We start from the raw sequence: 15192 nt of genomic DNA, 5'->3' as shown, positions 1-15192 counted from the left end.
TATTCAGAACGTTGGCAAAACAACAACATGCGGGGAACTCATCCATCAAACCGAATTATGCACTCACCTGATCCGGCAAGTGAGATCTGCATGCAAAAACAGGTTTGCGTGCCTGCAGCTGATCCATATTGCATCCAGGGCAATGAAATGTTGCTCAGAATCACTCGGTTCAATTTCTCTGGGAATGTGTGAGTGAGTGAGTGAGTGAGTGAGTGAGTGAGTGAGTGACAGAGAAAGAGAGAAATGACTTGCACGTGACTAGGGCTGGATTGTGGCCCCTGGTAGCTTTTCAACATTCCTAAAATGATATTAATGCAAAGTCATACTCTAACTTTTGTTTGTTCTGCTTTTGGTTTAGAATTATAACCTGAAGTCATAAATTATATATCATTAATTTAAATTATATAATTATCAGCACCTTTCTGGCTACTAAAAGCTAGTCAATGTAAGGAGGCTATAAATTGCCAGGCCTTGCTTAGAGAAGTCTCACTGAAACGAATGAGCATGAATATGTTAGGGCCATTAATTTCAGAACGTCTAACTCTATAAATACAACTTAAGTTAATAGCACACTAAATCTGGGCTTTGTAAAAACACAAAAATAAGGGATGCACATTTGTATCTCACTGATTACAGGGGTTTTGGGGCCCAGTTTATACTTTCAGTGCAGCTTAGTTAACTATAGTCCATTTTCCCAATTAATTGCCAAGGTGGCTTGCATTTAGACAGAAAGGTATTTAATGCATACGATGCCATAAAAAGCTCAAACCTTAACAATAACCCAAAACACTGTACTACAGTGCAATAATAAAGCCAGCAGTGGTAAAACCAAGCAAGAAACTGACCAGCCAGTAAACAGAAAAGGCATGGAGAAAAACTGTAAAACAGACACATTACTGGTGCATGGTTCAGCTATTTTTTCCCGAAGCGTGTTCAGCAATTGGGACAGAACAACTGAGAAGGCCCTTTCTCCCAGAACCGCTCATCTCATCTCCAATGACAGAACAGAACAGGTGGCGCTGTAATGTAAACCACTGAGCCTCTTGGGCTTCCCAATCAGAAGGTTGGCGGTTCAAATCCCCGCCAGGGGGTGAGCTCCCCTTGCTCGGTCCCTGCTCCTGCCAACCTAGCAGTTCAAAAGCACATCAAAGTGCAAGTAGATAAATAGGTACCGCTCCAGTGGGAAGGTGACCGGTGTTTCCGTGCACTGCTCTGGTTTTGCCAGAAGCGGCTTAGTCATGTTGGCCACATGACCCAGAAAAACTGTCTGAGAACAAACGTCAGCTCCCTCGGCCAGTAAAGCGAGATGAGCGCCGCAACCCCAGAGTTGTTTGCGAGTGGACCTAACGGTCAGGGGTCCCTTTACCTTTACCTATATAACTATGTAGCACCAGTGGGCATCAGCCCAGCACTTCTTACAGTGCAAAGTAATACAATACAATAATTGTATTATTGTATTGTATTGTATTGTATTGTATTGTATTGTATTGTATTGTATTGTATTGTACTGTATTGTATTGTAAAATTTTGGGAATCTGGCACTGGGGTTCTTGCTACATTGAGGGCCTTGGCAATGGCTCAATGTTGCCAACCTTCTGAGAGAACTTAGAAGCATATAACTAATCACCCCTAACGTTGAATGCCCATTTTTGCACTTGACTGAGTTCTGAACTATTACACCACCAGCAACCATAGTCAGTTTAAACGATGCCACCTCTCTATGTGAACATCCCCCCTCAAGCATGTATAACCTTATTGCCACTGAATCTCAACAGCCATTCTGCCAATCAAACGCTGACAAAAGGCTTTGACCGAAAGTAGTAAAACACCTGTTTGAAGATAATCTTTGGAAAGATTAGATAATCTTCAGGGGGGAAATTGCACCAGTTAGCCTGCTATTCATTCAAACTCAACTGGCTTTACAGCAAAAGCAGTGATTCAGCGATACATTCCCCCCCCCTTCCCGAAAGGTTCTTACTCCTGGCAAAGTCTTAGATGCACATGGTCAATTGCACATCAGATTTAGGTAGCTTGTGCATGATTTTCTCTGCTGGATACATAAATCGCTTTCCAGGAGATAAAAATCAGGAAGGGATTAGCCAGGGATGAATAAGTGATACAAACACACACACACACACACACCCCTTCTGAATTTCTATGAGAAGCTCGATATATACACCCCTTCTCACATTACAAAACATTTGATGGAACTCGCTACTACGTGTGTGTGTGTGTGTGTGTGTGTGTGTGTGCGTGTACAATTAAAAATCAGGAAGGTTTGCTCCTGAGAAGGGAAGCTGACATGATCTATTGATCATGAGAACTGCTCTCTAGTCAAGTATCCACTTCTGTGGCAATGGATGTGCTTCTGAGACAAGGGCGAACAATTCCCTCTAAGAGCATTGCTTGTGTTTGAGACAAAACAATACCTGTAACGTATCACTGAGGACCATTAATGTAACAAAGTACCTGGTAACATTTCACCAGAGGATAACGGGAGATTCCTGAGAGGAGCCGCCATGGAACGAAGGCAACTTTTCAAATCTATTTATCAACCACTCAATGTTCTGGTCTTTTAAACTCAAGGAAAAACAAATGGAATACAGGAAACAATGACAGGCAATCAATAGACAAAGACAAATAAATAGAGCTGAACGCAGACGTCTGATGCTGGTGCTGTGTGGCGCATAAAAGCAGCCCGGAACAATTTGAAACCGAATCAAGAACTAAGACCATTTGGCCCAAGACAGTTTGCTTCCAGACAACCCTATTACATGTGCAGAGGCCAACTGGGCTTGCAGCTGATGGTAACTTCAACTAAAGAGGGACAGGGATAGATCAGGCAGAGGTAAATGGCCTGGTGGCTCATGGGAAAGGCTGGAGGGGCTATCGCTGTTCCCTGAACCTCAAAACCCAGCAAGCACTTTGCCTAATGGTAGGGCTGGCCCTGTTGCAAACTAAGCCTATGCGTATGAGGTTTATGCAAGTCATCTCTTTCTTCCTTGCTGCTCATTACGCCTAGAAGTGTCGCCCAGGAAATGTGTTGCCACCTGTCTTGTTTCCTGCAAATCCTTCCTCAAAGCCCATCTTTTCCATGAAGCCTTTATCCCAGCTCCTTAGTCCCCGTTAGGACTGGGAAGATCGGTATATTTCCAGTCCATGATATAGCTTCACATGCACTTATTCATAAGTCTGTTCCATCCATGGGCTGTGAATCCTGGAAGATCTGCTGCCTGCTTTTCAGGTTTTTTTCCACCTCGCCTGGGAGAATTGACTCCAGCTACAAAAAGGCTGGGGAAGAGGGTTGCTGTTGCTATTTTGCAACTTTGTTTTAGATCTTCTTGCAATTTATGTGGAAATGGTTCAGTTTGGTTGTGCATTTTTTAAACGTTGTAGTTATTGTTTATGACTACTTTTGTTATGCATTTTTTTTCATGTTCTAAGCTGCACTGAGCATGGTTTGAACTGTGGAAAGGCAGCACACACTCACCACCTCTTCCTTCTCCTGCTGAACTAAATGAACTGCAGAAATGCTGCCCTGTACTCCCAACAAATTAGGAGCCCCTTTTAGAAGTTTAGGAGGGTGTTCTAAATACTCAGGGAACACATATATCTTAGCACCTGACTTGATAGGTGTGTATCTGTTAAGGGGAATGAGCTAAGCTGAGTAGTTAATAAGCATAACAATGAGCCAGACCTCACAGAGAATGTGCACACAATTCATCAACGAAGAGAGAACTGTGCACATTTCACAGGCGACATGCATTATCTTCAGCAGGCCTTGGAGAATGTTCACATTTAGGTGGAATTTTGTACTGGTCATTATGCATAATCCCCCTTAGGTCTTGGGGAATGTGCACATCTTGGCTGCGTTTTGTAAATTCTACATAATCTCCAAAACGCCTTGGGGGGTGTACATTTTGTGCATTCTCTAGGCAATATGCACATTCTCCAGTCAGTATGTGTTGTCTCCAAGAAACATGCCTTTTTTTCTTATATGTGGTTGAGAAGTGTGTGATCTGGATGCCCTGGCCTGCTTCTGACCCACAGCCTAATCTTACAAGGCCTGCAACATACCCTGCACAAGGGGGGGTATAAGATATAAAACATACAATTTGGGCAGTCTCATAGCGAGATGTTGAAATTGTAGCAGAGTCGTAGACATCAACACCAAAACATTCAAACACAGGAAAGAGAGTTATTTCACACAGAATATTTTTCTGTTTTGTATTAATTTACATTGTGTTTGTTCTATTGTAGTCCAAATTTTTGCTCGTTCTAATCTTTACGGCTTTCCCATTTTATACTTAATGTAACATCAGTCAATGTCAGTTGTTGGGCAGTATAAAAAAGACTGCTAATAAATAAATAAATAAAGCAACCAATCCTAATCCGGTAATGCAGCTGTCATCACTGCTAACGGAATTTATCAAACGCAGATTCAAGGACTTTTAAATGATGAAGACAGAAGCCAACATATTTTAGACCAGTCCTGAGGCTGCTCTGCTATTAAAAGGGAAGAATTGAGTCCAACAGAGACCAAATTTAAGCTAGGGAAGGCTGGCACTGTGCCATTACATTGCTATTAATACCACTCAAATGCACTGAAAATGTACTGAATGGTACCTGATGATCTAGTGTGAGCAGATATTAGTGCTAGGTTAGGAATGCTACTCAGGCCCACTAAAGATATTGGAAGTGTATGCTCTGTGCAGCAGCGCTAAGACAATTACTCTAAAACAGAGAGGGAAAACTTGAAAGAAATTTGGTATTTGTGTTTTCTCTTTTTTCTTTTCTTGCTGTATCAATTAAAAAAGAAAAAAGAAAGTCATACCAAGCAGCAAATAACACAAAATATTAAACTCTAGGGAAAGTAAGAGAGCCGTATTAAATCACAGCACAATACAGGATTAAAAGTATCAGATTTTAAAAGTCGCTGAGGATAAAAAAGTCTAGCACCAAAAAGACATTGAAACAGACAACAGGCAAGCCTCTCTGGGCAGGATATGCCATAAACAAGGGGCCACTGCTGATAAGGCCCTGTTTTGTTTTGTTTTTTGCAGGTACAAGGTATGCAATATCAAACCTTATGGAGCACTCCGGTAAGGCTTCCACTGATGATCTCAGGGCACCCACAAGGACATGCAACAAGAGGCAATCCTTCAGATACCATAGTCCCAAGCCATGACTCTGATGCTGATCTATCTAATCTTCTAATCTAATCTAACCCATCTAATCTTAGAGCAATCTTTTAGATTGTTTTTAGTTCTACATTTAATGGTATACTTAACATATTTTACTGTGTTTTATGTGCTTTGTTTTCTTCTTATCTTCTATACATTTCCACATCAGTTATTTTAAAATCCCCGTGAAAAATGTTAAGCATTTTGGTTCTAATTCCTAATTCACATGGGTTAATATGCGATTTTGCCTAATATACACATTATTGCAATGCCAGTTCTCCAATACAGTGCATTTTGTATGGTTCTTTTCACTAATATATGCATTTTATTGACACTTTTGTACACATTATTGGCTGGAAGGCTGCTTGCAAAATTTGGAGAAGTGGGAATTTCAAAGGCTGTTTCAGTTCTATAGATTCGGAAAGTGCAAATAAGGTGGGTTTGCTTTTAACTAAGAACTGAATTAAAAATCCCCCTTCCTTACTTAAGAGTAGACATGTACAGGATTGTGCTATAAATCTCTCACCAAAGTCATAGCTCTCCCCCTCCTTCCTTCCCAAATATAAAATCCGATGCAATATTATTTCTTGCCCTTCCTCACTTTGTTATTAAATCTTCCTTGAATTACTGTTCTGAATTTTTGCCTTGGGCCTTGAAACTGATGCATAGTGGTGTTTTGGCAGGGAAAGAATAATCTGCAATATTTCTAACAATATAACTTCTAATTAAAAAATGGCTACATCTGCTAATTAATATGTTTCCAACAGAGAATCATATGTGCATATGCTCCGGCACTTAGAAATACCTGTCATTAAGACTGCAAGAGTTTCGATTCTATTTAATCCTCAGACAGAATCTAAACCTCCACAAGGACAGACAGCAAGGCGGGGGGGGGGGGCTGGGCAATTATCTACAAGAGCTCTCGATCCGATAACTGGGAGAACCCAGCATGGGGTGTAGGATATATGATATATTGCTGCATCTGCAACTAAGCACGACAAGGACTCATTTTAAAAAATTAAAAATTATGTGAGGGCAAATGTTCTTTTTAGGCATTTCCTGGACCAGAATGATTGGCTAAAAATGGAATGTGACCATTCCTAAAGATTATGACATGAGTTAAGTATTGGGGATTTAGGAAAACTGTTCCGGTTGCCTCACCTCAGAAAGGGGATCGTAGAGCTGGAAAATGTTCAGGAAAAGGGCAACCAAAATGAGGTTGGATTCACCAGGTTCCCTCTTGTCCCCATCAGAAGGTAAGAGCATCCCACTCCACACAAGGGACTCAGCTACATTGGTAAAGAAAAACTGCTTTACATGCGTTATAACAGATGGCACTGTGGAGCCCCGTCTTTCTCCAACCTGATTTCCCTTTATAAAGTTTAGAACGCATTTTCCTGAAGCACGTTTTTGATATGTCTAGATCAAGCCAAGGTGGCTTTTACAGAACGGTCTACTGCAGAACGGTCTACTGCAAGGTTACCAGATTTTTTTCAATGAATCCGGGGACACTTTTCAACTTCCTACTAAATAGATGGATTTGGGGGGCTGTCCTCAGGAAACAGGGACACCTGGTAACCTTAGTCTGCTGTTTTACAGAGTTTATTGTGCTGCTTTTTACTGGTTTTAATTATTGTTGTTTATGAGGTTGTTTGAATGAATATGTAATTTGAATCGTGTGTGTGTGTGTGTGTGTTTTAGCTTTGGGTTGTATCCAATGCAAGTGCTACTCAAAGAAGCCCCAATGAAATGAATGAATCTAAGTCAGGGGTCACCCATGCTTCCACTTGTCCCCTGCCTAGAAAACACAGAGCTGTGCAGCTTTCCACTTGCCCTGTTACTTTCGCAGGGAAAACCCACTCTTTAGAGCTAAATCGAAGCAAATGTCAAGTTCAAGAAAACAGAAATTGCCATTTGCTCCAAAAGAGTAATAAAGAGGGCAATGCAATGGGATGAGAGGAAGTGTGGATAACCCCTCTGTCGTGTCCATTAACTTCAATCAGTCTGCAACCCTATATAATTTATTGGGGGGGGGGGGTTTACTTCATTGCAAGTTGCTTTGGTTGTTATTTTCACAGAGAAATCTGATGCAATTATTAGCGATGTTTTGTTAAAGTAAACTAGCCAGGGACTCTCATCTCCTGCAATAAAACAATGAAAGGAAAGAGCTAGTCAAAGCTGTAATCAGTTGTGCTTGCAGCAACTGACTTTTCAACGCACCCACCCACCCGGTTTTACTGGCAACTGCAAATGGAGAACGGTGCACTTCATTAATGTCTTGATCCCTATTATGATCACATGGCATAAAGCTTATTGCAATTACCGTTCCTTGGTTGGCGGAAGCAACCACCATTTTAAATAGAGTCACTGATTCAGACAGGGTTTCTAAATTATTCTTATTGGCTATAATTTTCAATTAGAGCAAATAAAAGCATTAAATGACCTTTAACCTGGTTTTTGCTCTAACAGATGAGGGCTAAATTTATTGTGACAGCCCCTAATCACAGGCAGCGCTGCCTGTGATTCAATGGGTATCTCAGCCACTGAAGGCTGAGCTAGTTAGGCTGTTGCGTGTTCAGACCCAGAAACCTACCCCCCCTAAAGAAATTCACGCGTGACTCAAAGCAAAAGCACTCAGGGGCCGAAGGCCCTGTGAGGCAAAAGCCCCTCTAAAGGGGAGGAAAGGGCAAGGAAGGAGAAGGAGCAAAATTAACAAAGGAGGGCAAAGGAAATAAATTGGATTTGGGAAACAAGGGAAAATGGAAAGATATCACCAGGACAATCCGTCAAAGGTAAATCTCTCTCTCTCGGCTGCATAGAGGACATGCTGTTGCTGTTCCGAATGGACGCGCCGAAAGAGGAAGCTCTGGGTCACATGCATGGGTATATATAGGTCCCTCAATCCCTTTGGACTGCACCCCATTAACCAGACTGAACCCAGCATCGAGGGACCTACCAATCGGGTGTTGTGGCTGACCAATCTTACCCACCCACAACACAGGGGTTCGGTTTCCAGGTCTCACCGCAACACGTGCCCTCTTTAAGGGAGGACACAATTTATGGGAGGAGGTTGAATTAGAGAGGAACACTTGCTAGTTTTGTAGGGAGTGGAAGCCTTTTCAGGAGACAAAACTGACACTGCTGTTGCACACAGCTTTACTATTGCCTCCGAAACAATTGTTCACACTGAATGCACCATTCTCCAAGCCTTAGGGGGGAATGAGATGTCATGAGAGACACAGCACAGCTACAACCCATTAGCTTCTTAACTCCCTTGCAATGTCTGGCTCCATGACTGCCAATGTACAGCAATCACTGTTATGTTCTTGGACTCCAAAACCTATCAGCCCCAGCCTGCATGTGCAATGCTCAGGGATGATAAGATTTGTAGTCCAGCTACATCTGGAGGGGACTATGTTGGCTGTCCCTGGTCTACTTTACCCCAGACATCATGTCATTGCACTGCATATTGTTGCAAACTCCTACTAGCCAATCATACACTGCGTAGCACAACAATGCTGTCATGTTATGGCTTGTGTTCAACTTAAAATATTGTCAGATAATGACAATGTCAGATAATGTATCATAAAAGTTCCACTCTTACTGCTTAGTGTAGTGTAGTGTGAATATGTATGTGTATTTTGGTGACTGTATTATTATATGGCAGGGGATTGCAATGTTTGTGAGATTTTCATGACAGACAGTGGTACCTCAGGTTACATACGCTTCAGTTTACAGACTCTGCTAACCCAGAAATAGTGCTTCAGGTTAAGACCTTTGCTTCAGGATGAGAACAGAAATCGTGCTCCAGCAGCGCGGCGGCAGCAGAAGGCCCCATTAGCTAAAGTGGTGCTTCAGGTTAAGAACAGTTTCAGGTTAAGTACGAACGAATTAAGTACTTAACCCGAGGTACCACTGTACTGCATTTGTGCTGCATTAGATGTATTTTGGTGGTGTTTGTTTTGTAGTTCTGAGTTGTTCTACTGAGGAACATTGTTCAGAGGCATTTAATAACAGCTACTTAAAATGTGAGAATATTATTATTATTAGCAGTAGCATTCTTTGATTCTGAATGTGAAATTTGCATTGCATTTCTTCTACTGCTTCTCTTTTTTTGTGGGTATAATGTTATTAGCGTCTAAATTATGTTTCGGCTTCCACATGTGTCTCAAGGAAATTTACAAATATATCAGAAAAACAGCTAAAAATAGTTTTGATACGAATGCAAAATAAAAATTAAACACAGATTTTTACAAGGAATGCAGAATGAGCACCTACAGCACCTAAGACGTTTTCCTCCAGCTGGAAACGCTTGTCAAAGCAAAAGTGTAATGTAAACATTGCATTTGTAAGGTGCTTATGGATTTCTGTTGAAATATGAAACAGTATACAGTATACAGTATACATTAAGCAATTAAATATATAAAACAATTCTCCTTGGGAAAGACATTGTATTAATGGGAGACAAGCTATAGAGAAAAATGTACCATGTGTCAAGCTCTTTATAACACACACACACACACACACACACACTGGCAGCACTTTGTTCATTTTTAGTTGCTCAGCTGCACATTTTATGCACCTGCCACTTTTTGTTCATTTTGGGACATCGCACTGTACTGTATCATAGATATATAAAAGAAATGAAAATGCTCATCAAATAAAGAACAGGAAACAGAACCACAGGAAATATTTCCTGTCTGAGTTAACACAGCCTTCCTGATAGCATTCCTGTACGGTGGCCAGGGTTGGTAGGAGGGCAGTGCAACTAAGTGATAAGCCCACTGTACCAATGCCATGGGATACAGGAATGTGGGGAAGGGGACAATGGAGATGGGGAGCCGACAGATGAGCCGCTAGAGGGAACAGCTGACTGGCTGAGGAAACCATGGGTGGCAGGCCGGCTCTACCATTAAGCAAAGTGAGGCAACTGCCTTGAGTGGCTGGTCATGAAAAGGCAATCAATTGTTTACTTTCCCTGCCAGGGAGGGTGAGGGTAACCCACTTGCAGAATTTTATGCCTCAGGTGGCAATACCGTTTGATCAGCCTTGGGTCTCATACACCTTGACTTGCAGAGCACGGGAGCGCCATTTGCAGCTCTGCCTCAGACAACAAAATGTCTTGGACCAGCCTTGGTGGCCGTCATGCTTTTCTGGTAGTTTGGCAGGAGAGGGGGGGAAAGGAGTCTGGGGCTACAGGCAGCAGCGCCCGAAACATTTCCTCAGCCAGGAGCAAAGACTGAAACCCACTCAAAAAGAAAGGCAGAGTCATGAGCAAGAGCCCACTCAGTAGAGTGTAGGGATTGGAAAAGGAAATGGGAACCAACTTAAAGGGCTTCCTGTAAGAGGCATATGGAGAGTCTCCTGAACTGCTTTCTCAGCAAACATGGAAGCGTGAAGGAAAAGAGCAATAGGTGCTTCTTGACTTCTGAAATCTTGGACAACCAACTAGAACGTGCTGTGTGAAGAGGGTTCTTTTGAGGGCTGCAAGGTCACACAAACCCTACAACGTTGTCTATGTAGATTTTATAGGTGCCATGTTTTGTCATACTCCAGCATGGTGCAAAAACAAAAACCCACAATTTATGCAGGTTGAAGGGGGTGGAAATATGCAGATATGGGAAGGCTTGGTTTTCAATGGCTCTCACTGGTTTTTCAACAACCAAGTGAACAATATGCAGTGGATAGAACCAATTTGGCCAGAATTGTCTAGCCAACTCCACCATTAGGCAGACAAACACAACTACCCCGGACAGCAGATGTTGAGGGGCAGCAGCAGCCCCCAGGCACCCCTCTCTGTTGCCATGTGCAGCCTCAGGGGCGGTGGAGGACGCTAGGTGAACAAGTAAAAATTAGAGTGACAGTCCAGTCTGCTTCTGTACACAGAAAGGGGATGAAGCACCATTTTGCCCTGTGTGCAGGCAGCAAAACGTCTTCAGCCGGCCCTGTGAAAGTCTCTAGTTTCATCCAGAAAAGCCATCGCTGCCTTTTGACTAATTCAGCACTGCATGTTCAGATGGAGTGTCAAAGAAAAACATTGCGCTGTCAGTGCCTACGGAATAGAAATTACTCACTTTATAATCTCCCGAATTTCTCAATTTGCATAAAAATAACGATTCTGTTGCCAAGGTTTTCAGGCTGAAATACTAAGTTAGATAGTCCCGCTATATATTATGGCAAACTGATTATTGAATATAAGATGAGCTCTGAATGCACCCCATAAATTCAAATTTAGGAGAAATCCCTGTATACAAATTAGAGGGGAGCTTCACCTGTGCTTGGGAGTTTTTGCTTTTTACAAAGCCTGGGTTGCCACCTATGTAGCCATACTGAAATTATAGACAGCATGGGTGTGCATTAACAGCAAGATCCTGTGTAGGGGTTTGCTCAGAAGTAAGTCCCCCTGTGTTCTGCTTATTCCCAGGGAAACGTACCCTGAAATGCAGAAATGGATATGTTGCAACAATTTCTAAAAAATAGGTAGACACTCATCCGAAAGAGGTGCTGGAAGAAGAGATTCCTTAGGCCCAGAATGAATGAAAACATTTGACTGAAATGTATATATGTATGTATTTAAACTGTAATATTGTTGTGGTCAAAGGAATCCGGCCTCCTGTTCAGATTCCTTACCAAATGCCGATAAAAGAGGGGTTTTCATTTCCCGCAGCCTGTTTGATATACCACAGACATTCCCGCACATGACATTAGGGCACAGCGTTGAATGCACATTAATTTTAAACATGTTAAACTTGGTGCAGTACATCAATATCGACATCTGACATTTTATGTGACCCTCCTATGCAAAAGGAGAAAGTACTCGGAACATGAAAGAGCTTACTCTAATGGAAAAGCTTTTTAAGACATATCACTCAAAAATGCGCTATTTCTAGTGACAGTTTCTACTTCAGAACATGGTTCCTTATTCTCCAAGGCACTTCAAACACCTTATTCCTTTTGTTAGGCCAATATGCTGTGTGTGCTAATGACGACTCCTGTAACTGGCTGGAGACATTTTGCTGCAACTCCGCTTCCATCCCACAAGTACGTCCAAAGATGCATTTTAAAAAATAATTTAGAAAAAGCTTTGATGCAATACAGAGAAAGAGAATGCCGAAATACACCTCATTATTGTACACTTAAATAAGATCAAAATGCTAAAAATGGAAGACAAGCAGCTAAGAGTGCGAAAAATGACTCTTGGGGAAATGTTCCCTAACACTGCTCCCACCAACCCCATTCTGCATTGAGCATCTGGATTTGCCATCACTCCCAGCTTCAGCGAAAAGGTGGGTGTAATGTACTGAAGTTCTCACCCTGGGCCAGCAGGGGGATACTGTAGATAGTTCAGGTCCACATATGCAAATAAGGGATCAAAAGTGACGTTCAGTGATTGGATAGTTACAGAAAATGGTTACTGTTGCGTTCTAGTGGAGCTCTATATAAGCAGGTTGGCTGAACCTTCAGTTCCGTTCTGTTCTGGCCTGTGAATAAACAAGAGCTGTTTGAAGAATCGCTGTGTCGTCTGATATGTTCACCCACAACTTAACAGTGGGGCTGTGGCTGCATATCAGAGCACATGGCTGACATGCAGAAAGTCCCGGGTTCACTCCACATCATGGCCAATGAAAAGGAAAGGTAGCAGAAAACAGGTCCGCCTGAGACGCCGGAAGAATGCAACCAGTCAGAACAGACAAGCTAAGCTAAGAGGACAAATAAGCTGATTGTCAATATTTTGCGGGAGGGATCCCAACGCACAGTGGAAATTCAGGCTCGTGCAATTAAAGTGGATGGAGGCACTCTATCACCCTAGCGCAACATTTTATTTTTTTAAAGGATTTCCTGTGGTTATACACTAAGAAGTGCAGGGTGGACAAATGATAAATAGGAAAATGTATATACACATGGAAAGCTAACCAGGATGAATGTCCATTGTCATATAACGTCCCTGCAAAACAAATCAGGACGAATGCTCAATACAGAGCGGGCACAGTCTTAACTTTGCACAAGCTTTATGCAAGCAAATGAGGATGAATGCTCAAATAAGCAGGTTGTCTGGAGGCAACTTCTTATGTTACAAAGAGGTGTGCAAAAAAAAACTAGTCCAGAGCTGGTCGGCGCAAAAGCACTTTGACGGAAAAAGATCATCTCAACACACACCTGGTAGGGTGGACCTTGTTTAGTCCTTATCACAGAGCTTGACTACTCCAGTTACAGAAATGTGGGTGGTAACAACGACCCTTGAGCAGTTATTGCCAATAGGGGTTTTGTTGTCATTGTTGTTTAGGTCATTTAATTTATAACCTGTCTCTTTCATTTAAATAGCTCAAGGCGGCTTGCATCAAACAACCCACTTCAATTCTGCAAGCCTAAATTAAGATTACCAGCAGAAGCTATAAAGTGCCAAAGCCTGTCTAAAGGAAAACCTACAGATCGCTAGAAGCCCACCTCAAGGGAAGTAGCTTAGGCTTTCAAAAAAGCCTTCACCAGGCTGTTTTTCACTGTGTGTTTCTCTAGAGGAGGCAATGTGATAGCACGGCCAGGGCCACAATTCGGAAGTCTTCCCACAAAGTAGTGCCTGTGGCATTTGCCCATTCCTTGTGATTATGTTTGTACAGGGGGTGGAAATGGTTAATGTAGATTGACCAATGAGAAAGCTCAGAGGTGGAGGTTTTGAGGCTCAGCCCAGGGGTTTACCAGGGGGAGATAGAGGAGTGAGAGTCAGACAAGAGGCAGTAAAAATTGAACATAGTGGTTGTGACAGTAGAGTGAGAGACAGGGATAGAACTGAGGGAGAAGAGTGTGACAGTGTGAGATAGTGCCACATCTAGTTAAGGACGCACATTTGAGAAACCGTTCTGAACATATTTAAAACTTGTTTGTTCTTCAGTAAACTTTAATCTTTGTTGTTGACTTTACAACCTGAGACTCAGTATTTCACCAGAAGAAACCTGGTTGTGGCAGCGGATGAATAAAGCAGTGGTGTACAGGTCAATAGCCCGTGAAACGACCAGGGGTTCTGTACAAACGCCACAGTGCCAATCAGATGTTTTGGACTACACATCCCATCAGCCCCAGTCAGCATGGTCAATAGTCAGAGACAATGGGAGTTGTAGCCCAAAACATCTAGAGAGCACCAAGCTGGATGGTCTACAAATTTCAGTTCATAAACGAACAAAAGCTCCAAAAGTTGCATCGCCTTTCTACTGTAGTTTGTATTTTTTATTGTGCATACGTGTGTGCATATATGAAAAGAAAAAGGATTGTGTGTGTGTGTGCACAAACACACATACAGACAGACAGACAATCATGGTGTGGTGCCTTCTTCCATGAAAGCAGAGGTGACGACTGACCCCTACATCAGCCCTTCCTGAACCCAGAGGTATCTATCTATTTAAAATCATTTATCATAAAATATATCCAATTTATCTATTTTATTTATTTCATAAAATTTACAAACCATTTGATTCTACCTCAAAGCAGTTTATCAAAAAGGTAAAACAATAAAATCAAGGAAAGATGTTTGCTGTTGAACTAACAAGTTTGCTTGAGGCTTCAGACAGATATACACACAACAACAATTGACTTAATATTTCCATTTTGCTCTGTTTACCATTCATCACCATTTGTACACAAAGCAGAATGAATAAAAGATAAATATAGAGGGAGATTATATATATGTTTGTTTGTTTGTGTGTGTGTGTGTGTGTGTGTGTGTCTCACATCACAAGGGACAAAGGTGTAAAACTGCCAGAAGACCCAGGAATCCAAACCTTTGATTCTCAATCTAAACATAATATGAGATTTTGTGAAAGCACAAGGCTATGGGCTGATTGTAAAGTAGGGATGAAGAAGAACCCGGTGCTCTCCTGCTGTAAATCAAACACAACTCCCATCATTAATGCATTCATACTGAACTTCCATAATCCCTGAACACTGGTTTTGCTGGCTGGGTCTGATGGGAGCTGGAGCCTAACAATATCCTGAGGACCACAAGTTCCCCATCCCTGAC

At 42.1% G+C, this 15192-nt stretch overlaps 1 protein-coding gene across 4 annotated transcripts in view; it reads right to left on the bottom strand.

Annotated features, from left to right (window-relative positions):
• RBMS3 (RNA binding motif single stranded interacting protein 3) overlaps positions 1–15192 on the bottom strand; it is a gene marked incomplete at its 3' end in the record, with an annotated part of 741806 nt that overhangs the window by 714152 nt on the left and 12462 nt on the right. The window lies entirely within an intron of this gene.

Source organism: Podarcis gaigeae (genome assembly GCF_964106915.1).
Source record: "Podarcis gaigeae genome assembly, chromosome: 12".
Classification (NCBI taxonomy): Eukaryota; Metazoa; Chordata; class Lepidosauria; order Squamata; family Lacertidae; genus Podarcis; species Podarcis gaigeae.
Note: the sequence above shows the minus strand (reverse complement) of the source record. Positions and strands in the feature narration are given on the sequence as shown.